The sequence below is a fragment of the Monopterus albus genome, unplaced genomic scaffold, assembly GCF_001952655.1.
Source record: "Monopterus albus unplaced genomic scaffold, M_albus_1.0 scaffold126.1, whole genome shotgun sequence".
Classification (NCBI taxonomy): Eukaryota; Metazoa; Chordata; class Actinopteri; order Synbranchiformes; family Synbranchidae; genus Monopterus; species Monopterus albus.
This window is the reverse complement of record NW_018128006.1, coordinates 2,246,657-2,262,627: the sequence shown is the minus strand read 5'-3', so window position 1 is coordinate 2,262,627 and position 15,971 is coordinate 2,246,657.

Here is a 15,971-nt window from a genome sequence, read left to right as displayed (position 1 = left end):
AGTTCCTATCAGTCTCATCCGAGACACTGATGAGACGGCCTGCAGACAGGAGATTGAACATCTGCCATACAGTAGTTGCGCCACCTCAGGAAGTTCGACCTGCCCCAGGAGCTGCTGATACAGTTCTACAGAGGAATCATCCAATCTGCTCTCTGCACTTCTATTGCTGTCTGGGTTGGCTTGGTAACCAAAGAGGAAAGGAACAAACTCCAGTGGATAGTCAGGACTGCAGAAAGAATGATCTGTCCCAGCCTGCCCGCCATGGAGGACCTGTACACCTCATGGTTCAGAAAGAGGGCAGAGAAGATTTCTGCAGACCCCTCACACCCTGGATACAAAGAGTTTGAATTCCTCCCCTCTGGATGATACTACAGGTATGCCAAAACAACCAGACACAAGGACAGTTTCTTCCCCTGGGCCATCACTCTCATGAACACTTAACCCATGACTGTGTGACTGGACACAGCGACCACCCTGGTGTGATCAATCAAAATTTTCTGCATACAATGCAGTGATAAATATCAAACGACGTAAAAACAAATCAATGTTTTTTAGAAAGAATAGTTTATTTATGCTATGTGAAAGCTGGTAATGGTTCCTCCATCCGTACATCCATCAATTTTTAAATCATTCATGCTGTGCAGGGCGGTGAGAACCGAAGCCGATATTAGCAACACTGTCATCATAAGGTATCCAATCTATCACAGGCTACAGACAGACTGCAGAGCAAACAGGCAAAGGCAGGGTGGACATGAACAGATTTTCAAATGGAACCTCAGACTGCGATCTGCTGTATCTACTGAATCACAGAGCTGTGCAATAAATCAGCAGCAGTGGTAGCAGTAATTTTATAAACTTCAGTTCATAAAGCAGATAAAAATGATACAATCCATGCACATGGTTTTACGATGGTCTTTCTCCTGTAGAGTAACATTTAGAAGAAAAGAATACTCCAATAATGGCTGGAGCCAGTGGGCTTTGTAGGGCAGTTTAGCACCTGGCAATATAACTGTAAAATGAACTAAATGAGTGAAATGTTTCCTTAACCTTATCATTATCATTGACCAAAGGCTAGAAAGTTTAAAGTATATTCCAGAAGCACCCTGTCCTCCCGTGAAGGTGGCTGATAGTTCCAAAAATGACAAATTAAATTTGACAGACATCTGTTGCTTGTCTGCTGTAGCTAGTATCGATTATAAAACCATTTGCTCTTGTCTTTATATTTGCATTTTGTCAATTGTTCAGTGCCATTTCCAAAAATAGTTTCTATCAGCTGCTGACCGAGTAAATGTCAGTGAAATGCCAACTTTCAAAGATATTTTCAGAATCTTTGAGAGGCCAAACAAAAGGATTTTGATTAAGTTCTAGTGAACGAATTACATCAACATATCATGCAAAATTGAAATATATGCTAGTAAGTCTATTTTGTTATTGTCTATGTTGATTCATATATTATGATAAAAGAGTTGTCAAAAGGCACTTTCCATAAGATCATTACATTTCCACTATAATGAAATGATTTCTGTGCCATTTTTCGGTCATATTGAGTAAAATGGATTGTATATAAGGATGATATGCTTTTGCATATTTACTGTCACTCACACAGTTACTGAAATATTGTAAAGTGTTTATATTATAAAGGCTGCAAACAGCAGCTGCAATCATCTCAGTCTACAGAATGTGGGCTTATGTTTTGCTTAAACAGTGAAATGATAATGTTGTTTTCAAAGGCATAACATCACATATTCTGAAAGCCTCCTCAGCCCATGCATCACATATGCCGTGAGATATAAGCCTGTTTTGAAATGGCACTTCTAGAAGATAAAACCGATGGCATCAGCAGCTCCTGATCCCACTAACCACATGTCCCAGCTCAATTCAAGCTCAGTTTGGCTGAATGAATAAAAGCCATGTGGAATATGAAAATGTGAAGAGGATGACACATTTAGGCTGTAGCTGTTGCAGCAGAGTAGTTTCTGGAAAAGATCTAAACATGGCCCACAAGATGGAGCTGATGTCTCACAGTGGGTCACAGAACGAGCTGAATGGTGCATTTAGGCCGTTTAATCGAAACAGTGACCACCGCTGCAGTTTTGTTTAGGCATGGCTGTATGAACTGTTGAAATTTGTTCATGTGTTAACTGTTCAGCCTGAATCATATAGTGGTAATCCAAGAGTCCATCTTTTCTTTGATATAGTAATAATTTAAATTTACTGAATATACAGTAGTAATCAATATCTGACATAAAAAAACTACTAAAAATAATAGTTCTGAGTTTCTGTAGGTGTTGCTTTGTTCTTTCAGGAACTCTGGTTATAACGGATATTGATAATTGCTTTATTCATGATGACTTGGAAATGTTAAATGCATCATTACCTGTGTGTAGGAAGTTTATTCCCAGGAAGGAGCTTCCAGGCACTGACTGCTGAGAACAGCAAATATAAAAGCATTCGTTGGTTGATTCATTACTCTGCTTTAATAATTTCCAGCTGAAACAAAGAATGAATTAAATAGTAGTAGATGATGCATTTATTTAGGTGAACATGTCACCGAGAATTATTTTCAAAGAAGGAGCCTCTACCTGCCACATGGCATCAGCTTCCTTCATACAACATGGATTGGTAAATAATAAAATAACATGGCTGATGATGCAGATACACTGGCATTTATGTGACAAAGTCAGACACATACACACACACACATACATATACATCACAACTAGCAGCCATACAGTTAGGCAGACACACACTCTGAGCTTGTATGTTGTACTATCCCCCATCGTTTGTGCTTCAACCCATCTGCCAAAAATCCTCTCAAGCAAACTTTGACTTGACATTTTCCAACACTGAATCAGCAGAGAAAGTAGGCTAGCATGTACATGGATACTGCTAAGGAGACATAGGAAGTGAGAGGAGAAGAGAGAGGAGGAAAGCAACATGTTTCGCAAAAGGCCACGGCCAGAGGAAGACATCTATTTGCCCCCCATGCCACCAGAGCACACATTGGCATTAACCTAATGAGTCTTAACATAGTAATTAAAGTTTCCTCACTGAATGATACGCTCTGTCATTCCTTACCGAAGGGGAATTAATTATTAGTATTAATCAATGATGTTATCTGTGGGTGTTACTTGGTTAAGAAGAGAGACGGGCAGACAGTGGCATTTAGCTGTGATTAATGAAGTGACCTTCCCTACAGCCTTGGCAGAGATCTAGAAAAATCTATTCCATTTCAAAGTGACCTCCAGGGGAGGAATGGCTGGTTGGAACACCCATACACTCAGCATCCAAATACAACAAAATACACACACATACACACACATGACCCTCACCATTAGGACTGGACAGTGGTGCAGACGCAAAGCTTCAGAAACTAATGTCTGATAAAATCACATCTGATGTTCCTCACAGTCCTCAGCTGGTTCTGACATATGACTGAAGTGTATCCTCACTGTAGCTCAGTATAGTGGCCTGGTATTAACCCTCAAAGTTTTAGCACACCATCCAGTGACATTCACTACTGATGGCAGTAGTGGTGATGTTAATGATGTTAATGGGTACTCAAAGACCTCTAAGAAATGTTCATAATTTGTCCCATTGGGCCTCAGTTGGTAGAGCATGACATCAATATTTTTACACCGGTACCATTCCCACTAGAGCGCTAGGACAGGTCGAGCATGTGCTGCAGGCTTTATTTATTCCTCACAATAGAGAATAACAGGGAAGAAACTTTTTCACATGGAAATATGTGTATAAAATGTGCAAATATTTAGTGTAATCCTTCCAGTTTGATGATATAAGTCAGTTTATGTAATGATTTGCTGGTAGCATAAGCTTGAAGGCATAACTTTCGAAAGATTCGTTGTTAAGCTTGCCCTTGGCTTTGCAGAGAGCTGTCACTGAAGATCAGCAGTCATGTCATCTACTCTGATGATCAGGACTCTGATCATGGATGATTTACTATCCCAAATGTGTCAGCTCTGTTCACGGCCACCTGGCTCTCCTTCCGTCTGACCCGGCATCAGGTCAGCACGGACCATGTCCTAATGAGGATAAAAAGGAAAATACATAAGTAAAAAAAAAAACTCTCTGAGCATTGCAAATGTTGCATTTGCTTTGTCACAGTTTAACATTTGGTAACAGATGGCTAATACATGCACGTGCACACAAACAATGCCAGCAATAGCTAACCCACTAGCGCTCCTCTAAACAGTGATTACCATGTTGTATGAGGCTGCCCAGATGATGACAACCCTTTGTACAGTACAGTACAGTCCCTGAGGTGCCACTTTCCTGAGCCTCAGAGGCACACAAGTCCTTGTGCCATGTTCCATCCCATCTACTAATTAATGATGTTTGCTGGCCAACACATGATAGGGCTCAGATTTACCACTGTCCGCCTGCCACCTCCCTCTGTAGCAAAGTTCAAATAGCATACATGAAGTGTAATTGTTGCATTTCTGTAGCATACAGCAATAATGGGCTGTAGGAGGCTGTTACTGAGATGACCCTCAGCACAGTGACCCAGCTCAGGCTTTATTAAGTATTCAGGACATTGACTTTTCTTTTATGAGCGTGAGCCAGAGAAAAAAGGGATAATAATGAGCACTAGCTAGGCTACTGTATTCATTTGTGAGAATAATGGCTCAAATTGTGTCAGAGGTTAGAGAATCATGTGAATGAGAGGCTATAATAAGACAGCTGTGCATGCCTGCCTCTGTCTGTATATTCAAAGTGACTTAAATGACAATTTTATTGCATCCACAGTGGAACAATGTGGTGTTATTAGGTCACTTTAAGGAGAAGTGCTGATCAATATGATTTTACAGTCAACCCTGTATTGCTCTGGTAGCCATTGAAGTGAGGCTAAAACGAACTATTAGACTGTCTTCTTGACTTAACGTCCAACAGGAAAGTGGCTACAGAATTCTAGACAAACTGTAATCTGGATATAATCTGCTGGGTTCACCAGCTTTCCTGGGGGGTGTAATGAAGGAGAAGCATAGGCTGCAGTTTTAGCAGTAAGGCAAAGACAGAAAATCTCTAGTGTTTTATTATTGTGGAGAACACAACATGACAGTGGTCTTAATGTGTTTCTAAGTGTATTTAAGACTTGAAAAGACTTGGGTCTGGCTTTGTTCAAACCACATGTATGTACACTCAGCTATCGGTTTATTAGGTACACCTAGCTCAAACTAACGCAATCTAATACAGGAGTCCTGCAATGCACCCTCTTTTCATGAAAATGATAATGTTCAGTTTTTGTTGAAACTGTTTTAGAGAGGTGTTAATTCAATTTGGAAGATGTCGTTTGTGGTGCTGTTGGTGTTTCTATACTTTTGTCCGCCCCGTTTATATACAACCCCAAAACAGAAAAAGTTGGAACAGTATGTAAAGTCAAAATAAAAAATAAAACTGAAAATAACGATTTGTAAATCATCTGTGTCCTGTATTACATTGAAAACAAGACAGCAGCACATTATTTGATGTGATACCTCATCAGTGTTGTTCTTTGTTCAAAATAAACACTCACTTCAATCCTGATGCCTGCAACACGTTCCAAAAAAAATTGGGACAGCTGCATTTCAGGGCCAGCAATGAGGTAAAACAATGAAATGATGATTCCATTTGAAATAGAATGTTGCAATGTCAACAGCTGACTGCAATCAGGATTTGGTACAAAAGTGGCATCCAGGAAAGGCTGAACCCTGATGTGGGGGTTGTAAAAATAGTAGAAACTACATCTTCCAAAAACCAACACCCCTCTGACAGTGACTTGCAGGGTTGTACAAAATTTCATGGTAAGCAGCAAACAATATATGAGCCTCAAACGTCATCTGTTAACAAATACTGTCTACAGTATGCTTTCAAACATGTGGCACCACATTTGAACTCCAGTGAGAATCATCAACTGTACATGTTGATTGTAGTGGTATAGTTTATACTTTAGGGAGAAGAATCATAATGTGGGGAAAAAACCCCAACAGGATTCTATATGCAGTTCAGGCACAGGCAACAGTTTGTGAATTGAGGTGAACTAAGGGCACGTACTAAGTGAATATTTAGAGGCTGAGCAACCACATCTGTCCCTGAGCTCTGCAGGCTGACCCAATCACATCCTCAACAGAAGAAGTCTATTAGCAATAAACCGTGCATTCCTTGGTTCATATTAATAATGGAGGTATATTTTTAAATTCCTGTAGCTAAGCGGATAGTCATTAAGTGACTGATAGATGGGTTATGACAGACACATAAATTACATGATTTCTAAAGTGGGAAGCCTGTGTGTGATCTATGCTAATCCTTGAAAGTAAATGTTCACTGCTAACACTACTGACAGTTTTCCTGGAGACTGTGTGAGAAGCAGAAGAATAAGTGGACCGCTTGAGAAAAGTGGGTTTGACACAGAAAAAAATTACAATACAAAAGTCACAAAATTACTCCCAGCACATTTAACACCACCGACTGATGACACACATACAATAACTGTAAAAGACAACGTGAGGGCACCAATTTTCCCGAGCTTTCCATTTTTTTGTCTGCATTTGCATGAGGATAAAGCCCATTAGCTCTCATTACACTTGTTGACTGAGTTTACCAATAATAAAGTGTGTAGGCCATTTCTTTCCTAAACTGAAACCTGATTAAGAGAAACCAATGACTTGAAACATCTGTTCCCAATACTTCATTTGTCATCTCAGTAAATGGTGTTACAAATCTACATAACAGGCATCATATCCAAGACTTCTACAGAAAAAAACACCAAAACATTTTTCAGCACAAAATTGACTTAACTTGACTGACAAACATGCAAGAAGCATCATTCCACCAGCTGGCATCCCACCAGAAACACTGCGCGGTGCCTATAATTAGTGTAGAAACTATAAGTGGTGAGTGGGTGTTAGAGAGCATATGTCACACTGTGTTAGCATCCAGACTAAAACGTGTTATTTATGCCTGTCATGGCAGCCGTGAGGTGACAGTGATGCGTCTTGTCTCTCCAGCTTACTGGCCCAGAAGACCTGTCACCTGTCAGCACACACATACACACACACTTTCCTGACTAATATAGCAGGACACACAACTGCAACATGGGTTAGTAAACATCAGAATTTTTTGCATACTATCATCTAACAAAATGTGTCTAAAGATGTAGACTGATATCTCAACTGCACATCAGGAATCATGTTTTTTGTACCTGCTCCATTTCAGCTCTACCCTTCGCCACCCCCTGATTGCCCTTATTCCAAATAGTGATGATAATGCCACAGATATTAACACAGATATTCACACACACAGTCCCCTGCCCTTAAAATGACCAAACAGTAATACTGCAGTCTGGTGTAACAGGAAATTTGTGCTGATCTTCACAAAAACAACTGACAGTTTTCAATTTGACAGCCACCAGGCAATTTCTTTTTTTGAAAGACAAAGCCACAGCATATGAATAGGTGAGCATTCATATGGAAGCTCAGTATATGAGTTAAATGATAGTTACCCATTATAAGGGTATAGATAATGGATGGATCTATACCGTCCCAACTTTTTCTGATTTGGGGTTGTAGAGTTTACACTTGTATTATCTGTAATCATCATTTAATTATGTTCACAAGCCAGTGTCCCATAAACCTTGCTGTATTGTAATCTGCTTGTTTACATCTCCCATTTTCTGTGCTCCTATATAGCACAGTATCTTGCTAAGTGCAACAACCTTGTGTCCAAATGGGAATCATTCAGGTTTCATCTGATCTTATCACTGCTTTCTTCTCCATCTGATCCCTCCTCTCCTTTGTCCTTGTTGATCACCCAGCTCTAAATCTCTGCCTACCACCCTGCAGCACATCGACTCTGCTATATTCTCTCTTTCTGTCTCACAACTCCCTCCTCTTCCTCCCTCTCTGTCCTGTCCAGTGGCCCTTGTCTAAGTGTGTATTTGTGTCTCTCTCTGAGGTCCAGTGTGTTAGTGCCAGATGACCTGAAGCTACCCATGACCAGTGGTCCATGGCTAAAATGATAAGGCAGGGGACTCCTCTCCTTGCCCTACCCTCCTTTCTTATCGCCATTGATTTTGTTGTTTTTTTCCATTTTCTTTGCTTATGTCTACTGACTATTTCAAACCAAACCCGGCATTAATATTGGTTGGTATCACTCCTTCACAATTCACACTGAGCACACTTTACATATCATGTCCATTCACTGAGGAAGAATTATGATTTACTTCTCAGAAAATCATTTAATTGTTGTTCATAGCATCAAATACTTGAGGTTTATTTAGCTCAGCACTGATTCAAAGGAAGAACAAAAATCTCCAAATTCAAATGAAGGTTGTGGTCCTTTTTAGAGGGATGTGTACACCTATTACATTAAAATGATAAACATGCCTGTAATGAGCCTTTTTCAGAAACGCCGAGCCTTTTAAAAATTCTGCACAGTAATTCACAAAGATGTTCTCAAGCCTTTCTGACTGATCTGAAAACATTAACTTTTTTCAGTCAACCTGCGAACAGGTCTCTTTGGCATTACTCTAGTTTTGGACAGGCAGTTGACAGCTTAGTATTTCCCTAGTAATACTCATGTGAGTCGATGGGAAAACTCTTTATGTTGCTTCCAAGAGAAATCGTCCTATTTATTATCCAACCTACTGAAACAGTTTGCAAATGATTCTGCAAGAAATTACCCAAAGTCCGCATTGACCTTCACTCTAGCTTTGCAGCCCTGCGTTGGCTTCCAGCAACCCCAGAAAGTTTTGATTAACCATATATGGTCTCACTTTTTATTGGGATTCATTACAGCAAACTCTTTGGTAATTAGAAAACCCATCCTTCATGTCAAATCAAAAGCATGACTGATGGCTATTTGTAATTTTACGAGTGAATGTGTGTGTGAGTGTTGGTAGTATGAAATAGAAAAATCTGATTAATGATACTCATGTCAGCCTCCCTTGGCTGTCGAAATGTAAACAGAAGACTCAACTGTTTGTTTGCAGTGTAATTAGTCAGTGGTGACAGGTCTGTTCTCGCTCTCTGCCTGTCTTGTCAACAGGACAGACACACACCATGCTGTCAACAAGCCTGATAACCAGCCCTCGTAGAAAGGTTAAGATTTACATAAAACATATCAATTCGCTTATACACACTCCACAACAAACAGATTTCCCATCACTATGCTTTTTTCTTATTCTTTTCTTTCAGCACTCTCCACCTGTATTATTCCATCCATCCATTATCTATGGCGCCTTTTCCTGAATACGAGCTGGAGGCTATCCCAGCAGACATTGGGCAAGAGGCGGGGTCCACCCTGGACAGGTTGCCAGTCTATCACAGGGTTGACACGTAGACAAACAACCACACTCACACTCACTCCTACGGGCAATTTGGAGTAACCAGACAACCTAAGCTGCATGTGTTTGGAAGACAGAGTACCTAGAGAGAACCCACAGGGAGAACACACAAATGCACAGAAAGGCACCTTGTCAACCAGGGCTGGGACCCAGAACCTTCTTGCTGTGAGGAGATGGTGCTAACCACTGCGCCACTGTGCTGCCCTGTATTATTAACATTTTCTGATGTAGACTCTCATTCTGATTGACTAACTCTCTCACATAAGCCAGAATGCATGCATGATTGGGTGCACACATATATACACAAAGAGTCATAACAATTTTGTCAAATGGACAGACAACAGAATAACAGAAACACAATAACAGAAATATGTACAGGGAAGATACATGTATGATGGGCTACATATTGTTAGAATGTTTCTTAGTTAATTGATTGAAGTAATCAATACATAAAACGGAATGAAACAGGACTGAACTCTTTAAAAAGTGTGAATGTAGAAAACCCCTGGTTCTGGGAAAAGCATGAAAAGAGCGTGTGTGAGGATGACTGGTCACCTTGTACCACTAAAATGTTAGTTTCACCATATGTGCACACAGCTATTCCATTTTCACATTAAGACAAATTTGCCCTTGACATTCTGCAATACACTGAATGTCCCTTTTAATAAGTGCACCTCATCATTTAAGGTAACACCCTACTCCAGACAGTGAGACACACACTCTGATTTTTATGCTGGGAAAACTAAATTTGTAGTTGTTGGTATATACTGCCATATCATTTTCTAAGGTCACAGATTTGTCATGGTGGGAAAGCACTAGGGAAGGTGCGGGAGTGAAATAAAGTGAAAATTGTAAATATAGTATTGAAGGAAAAAAAGGCTGACTTGATCTGACGCGATTATGGTATCAGCTGGTGTCAGACACTTCAATCCAATCTCAGAAATGATTCTCAGAAAGGATTTGGTGCTGCTGTATATAGGGTCCACAGAGTGTCTAGAGAGCAGCCCACCCTGTTCACTTCTGTCAATATGAAGATGAAGCAATACAGAATATAGTTAGAACAAAGCTGGACAAATAAGTAAAATAGTATTGCATAGTCCAGGCAGCCCACATTTAACAACAGATTCAGAAAATGGCACAAACTACATGAATACTGGCAACAGAACAGAACAACAGAAAAGCCTGCTAGTGATGGCATAATCATGTGATAAAGAATCTGGTCATACTCACCAAAATGTCTGTGTGGTTCTGTTCTCCCAGGGATAGCAATAACTAAAGCACTGACACTTCCGAAATCTGAAATCATAACCTGATTTTAGTCACCTATGCATCTCATCTAATGGCACTGGTTTGTTGTTGGGAGTCTCATTTGCACCCTCAAATAGGGGCTCCCTAGTGTATGATTTATCAGAATATTAATAAAAGATTACATGTTAGACCAAAGAAAAATAATTATCTTGACTATGAGACATGAGTATTTATATTGAAAACGAACAAACAAGACTAAGAGGGTCAGACTTTATGGAAAAAGATAAAAAGGGGCCTAAAGAGCCCTATTTGGCTTGTTTGCTTTTACAAATAGAGCTAAACATTTAAGCTGTGGTGGTAAATTTATTCAGAATTACACCAATTCCATAAATTCCTTTTAGCTCTAAGGAGTCTTTGAGTGTGTTTTAGCTCATTGTTTTGGTTTTCTGTCCTCCAGACTCTGCTCTTATCAACCTCCTCTACAGCAGCAGCAGCAGGCAGCTCTGACGAACCCATTGTTCACCACCTGCCCAGCACTAAACAGACACAATTAGAGACAAGCAGGTGAACATAGTGAAGCACTTAACAGCTACAGGGCCAGAAATTATTCTCAGGAGTGTGTGTAGACAAAAACAGCTTAAAGGAGAGTGACTGTTGGACTACTGATGGGTAGGAACACAACTTCCAGAGATGCACAGATTAGAGGTATACGCAGATTAGAGTTTTTGCCAAGAGTTTACATGTGAAGACTGCTACCACACTTATGTCTGCACAGTAGATGCTTTTGTCTGTATAATGTTCTTACATCAATTACATCAAACAGTAGATGTGAAGCTGCCAGACTACCTGTTTCCTCCTGTTTCCCAGACGTTATGCTAACTACACACAAGAATGGGATTAATCTTCATGACAAGAACAAGAATACAGAAGTATTAGAAATCACACATACTTGAAGTATCACTGGTAAAATATTAGGAAGTACAATGGGCCTAGTTCTACTGGTATTATATAATACTGTAAACAACTGCAGCAATGTGTTTAAGGAGCCTTTTAAATACATAGAAGGGTGAAGCTAATTTTAGATGCTCAACATTCTCTGTATAAGAATCTATTGTTCATCTTGTGCAAAATTATAACCTGCATATTAAAAACTTTTAAATTCCTGCTACATGCTGCAACTTTGATTCATCACAAAGAAAATTTGACTTTCATGCCATTAAGTGTCTTCCAGGCCTCCATCCTGCCACCCTCCCACCCCTTCCCCTGCCCACTGACTGCTTAACAAGAAATACGCAGACGCCCTGCTGGCTCTGAAGCAGGAGAGAGTGAGAGCAAGAGAGCGAACTGGCATTAGACAACATTCTCACTGAGATTCTCCCTACTGATGCGCCACCCACTCCTATGAATGCCAAACAGTTACTTTATTATTTCAGCATTTACATGATTTTCAGGAGCTGCTTCAAGCTTTATTCCTCCACCCTTCCCTCTCCTCCACCAGCTCTCCAGTCTTTCTTTTACTCCTCTTTCTACCTTCCCTTTGTGCTCTATCAAAGTGTTGTATCATTGTGCTTGGGATAATCCCAGTCCCCTCGTTCCTTCCCTCATCCTCCAATTTTTGAGACTCGCTCTTCAAATTCGTCTATTTTACAGGGCGTTCAGAGGTGGTGGTGTAGCGGGAGATTGAAGGGGTTGGCATGTCTTTTTCTTGTGTTACTGCAAAATGATGATGAAACCATATGGAAGCGGGTGGTGGTGGGTTTTGCAGAGAGGGAAATAGGGAGATGGGGGCACAGGGAGGGGGAGTTACGCAGCGGCGTAAATGACTTCTTAGCAGTGCAGCGAGATGTGAAGGACAGACTGACGCGAGATGGTGTGGCGAGCAAACTAATGAGCTACACATTTCACGCTGAGAAAAAAAGGAACGAGGAAAGGGAGGAGAGATGGGGCAGGAGGGACGAGATGATGACATAGATAGAGAGATGAGAAGAGGAGGTGGAGAGGACAGGACAGAAAGAGCTGAAGAATGATGGAGGGGAAATGAGAAAGCTGAAGTCTTATATTTGCAAAGTTGGGAAAAGAAAGAGGAAGATAGGAAGAGTGAGAAAGCAAAAAGAAGGAAGAGAGGGCAGAATAAAGAGTGACATGAAAAATGACCTTCCTTTGCCAGCTTTTCTCGTTTATCCTTGCCATGACAATGAACAATAAAGTTAGCTCAGATGAGATATTGCACGAGTACACAATTTCACAGGCTGCTCATACTTTTTTTCTTTCATTATGACTTTCAAAGATTTCTGTTTATTTGACCAAGAAAATTAGTTTTTGATGCAAAAAGTATTAGTGTGTATCTGACATAAGCCTCACTGGCAGACTTTGAGAATAAAATATTAGGTATCTACCACTCCATGCTGTCCACATACTGTATGGTAGGATACAATATATTTGATTCCATTTTCATAGTGGACTTAATCAGCACTATATTTGCTTCTTATGAAAAGCTTTGAAACTATCTCTACAAAAGCTTTTTGATTCTAGCAGCAATAAGAAATTGCAGAAACTTCACTGAATGTTATTTTTTTTACCTACACAGTTTTCGAAGTCGCACATGCTGCAGCAGTACATTTTGTTATTTTTGGTCTCAAACCCAGGACAAAACTTCCTGCTTTTAACCCGCCTCCTCGGCATCCTGCAGCGCCTGCCTTTTGGTACCTGGTATGATGGGTGCTGGGAGTCTCTAATACTGTATGCAGGCTGGCATCCAGCTTGGCTGAGTTGCTGCCAGTGTTTGTTCTGGTCCTATCCGCCCACTACTCTACAGTCCCTCAATGCCTTAAAATTTAAAATACAAGACACTGGTAAAAGAAAATATAGAGCTTTACGGATTCAGCTTTTGAATTTCTTTGCTCTGCTTATATGGTCCAGCAACAATTCAACAACTATTTCAGCTTGTTTCACTCTTCTTCTTTGTTGATTTGGTCATCATTCCTCTCTGTAATACTCACCATCCTACTCACCAGGTTGGTGAGATAAGGCTGAGTTATGCTAATGCTGCAACATTGCAAAAAATAAGACATGTCACATTTATTACTAGACAAACAGCAAACTGATATACGTAGGTCCCAACTGCAGAAAGTTACAAGGCAGGCTAGAAGGAATGTAAAGACTGACATGAACCATTAAAAACTTTGTTTTTCTACAGCCTCAGTCACCTGGTTGTGATTCTTGCTGCATTGAACTGTTGCGGCTAATGCTAACCCAGATCTTAGCAATTAGCATGATGAACACATTCTTGTTATTGCCACCTAGAACAAAAACTCTAAACTCTATGAAAAAAGAACACAATTGTAAAAAAGCAGAATCATCCTTTAAAGGAATTTCATTCAAACATAAAATCTGAATTATAAAGTGAGAAAGGCGACAGAGCACTCAGGGTGTAGAGCAGGATATTTTTTGATTCAGCAGTTGGTGACATGTTAAAATACTCCGTGGTTTGAAAAACAGGCTCACATTTATCATCATTTGGGCAGGTCTTGATTTTAAATCATGAAGTTGATGTCCAGGTTCTCTGATTTATAGAGCTGGCTGTCAGAGTTTGTTCATGTATTCCAAGAAATTGTGTCATATATCACTGTGTTTAACTTTTTAAACTTACACCTTTTAATTGTAATTGCAATAATGAAATAATTTCTGGAAGGCGGTGTAATCCATAGGTGGTTTTGCAGTGTAACTGCTTCATCCTAACCTGAGGTTAAAAAGGGTTAAAGTGTGAATTATCAACCATTTCTCTCTTGTCTCTATTTACCCCCGCCCCCCATGCTATGCTGATATATTATGCTATTTAAGTCTCCCTCTTTTACCCTTTTATTTGAGATAAGAGTTCATTTCCACTGCTTCTACTGCTTCTCTCATTATTGTAAAAGTCCTTCTTTTCATGCCAAGGAGCCTGGCAAAGAAGCAAATTGCTTGTCCTGCTAATACTTTATTAGAGGCTACTGGTGTGCACGCACTGCTTCATACTCAGTCTAATGAACTCATTCTCTCAGTCAATCACATGCACTCCCCTCAGTTCGGCTTATCTGGCGACCACTTGTGCTAAACAGATTATATGCACACACACACACAGATTCAGGCGTAAGTGAACATGCTGCAGAAATGATCATTGTAATATGAAGTTATGCCTTGTATTTAATCATTAAATTGCATTTTCCTTCAAGTAGTATTTTGCAAGTTTGTCTTCATTTTACAGATCTCTTCAGATCACATTAAATAAGTGTGGTCAGTAATTTAAAAAATTATCACTTATCAAATGGTGCTATTCTTTGCCCATTCCTATCATGGGTTTTGCAAACTCCCTAGTTATTCCATTCATTTCAAAAAACACATTAACATACCAGACAACTTGAATTACTGCAAATTATCCCACTAATTTATATTTTCTATTCATAGTACCTCTACCATCTGCTTGTATGTCAACCTATTATATCTCAATTATGTTTGAAAGTCAAAGATATTTGTGGATGTCAAACTTTCGGTGATGATCTACTGCATGGTGGTTGGTCCTAGGCAAAGCCATAAAAACGTTGTACTGCATATTAATAGCTGTTACTATATGTATCACCTCATCACTCAGTCTTGTTCAGGTATGTCCTTCCTGAGCGGCTCCCTGAGGTTTTGGAGGCACCATTGCTGCTAAATTCTGGCAGCTGCATTCAGGGGGCCATGACCTTCGCGTCTTGTTGAGCAGGTGAGAGATGGGTCACTTTGCAAGCTGGGTTTTCAAACCACTCACTGCAGAAATCCACTTAGCATACATTAAAAACGAGGACATATGCCAGTAAGGGAGCATAATTTGTATTGTGCTGAATGCAGTTTTACTGTTTTAGTGGTTGGCCAGAGATAAGGATGGATATCTTTAACTCTACAGGTTTGAAGTTAGCAGTTCATTGATTACATTACAGTGACTTCAATATTTGCTATCAGAATATTTTTCTGAAATTTGTCTTGAGTCAGTCCCAGCTGACGTTTGACAAGAGGTAGACCTTGGACACACAGAAACAGACAACCATTCACATGTTTGGGATGTTTAGAATCACCAATTTATTTGCATGTCTCTACGCTGGCACGGGGAGATCATGTAAACTACTCACAAAAGGCCTTGGTTGGCCTCAGAAGCCCTTGCTGTGAAGTAACTGTGCTAACCACTGCATCAATGTACCACCCAGCAATTAGTCCCCAAAACAACAGAAGTCCAGGGGAATAAGCAATGTAAAAAAAAACAACAAAAACAGGCAGAATCCCAAAACAAGTAAGTAATCCAAAACAGGTCAAACACAAGGTGAATTGAAACAGGCAAGTGTGGCTAGAATGCTACACAAGACAAACTGGT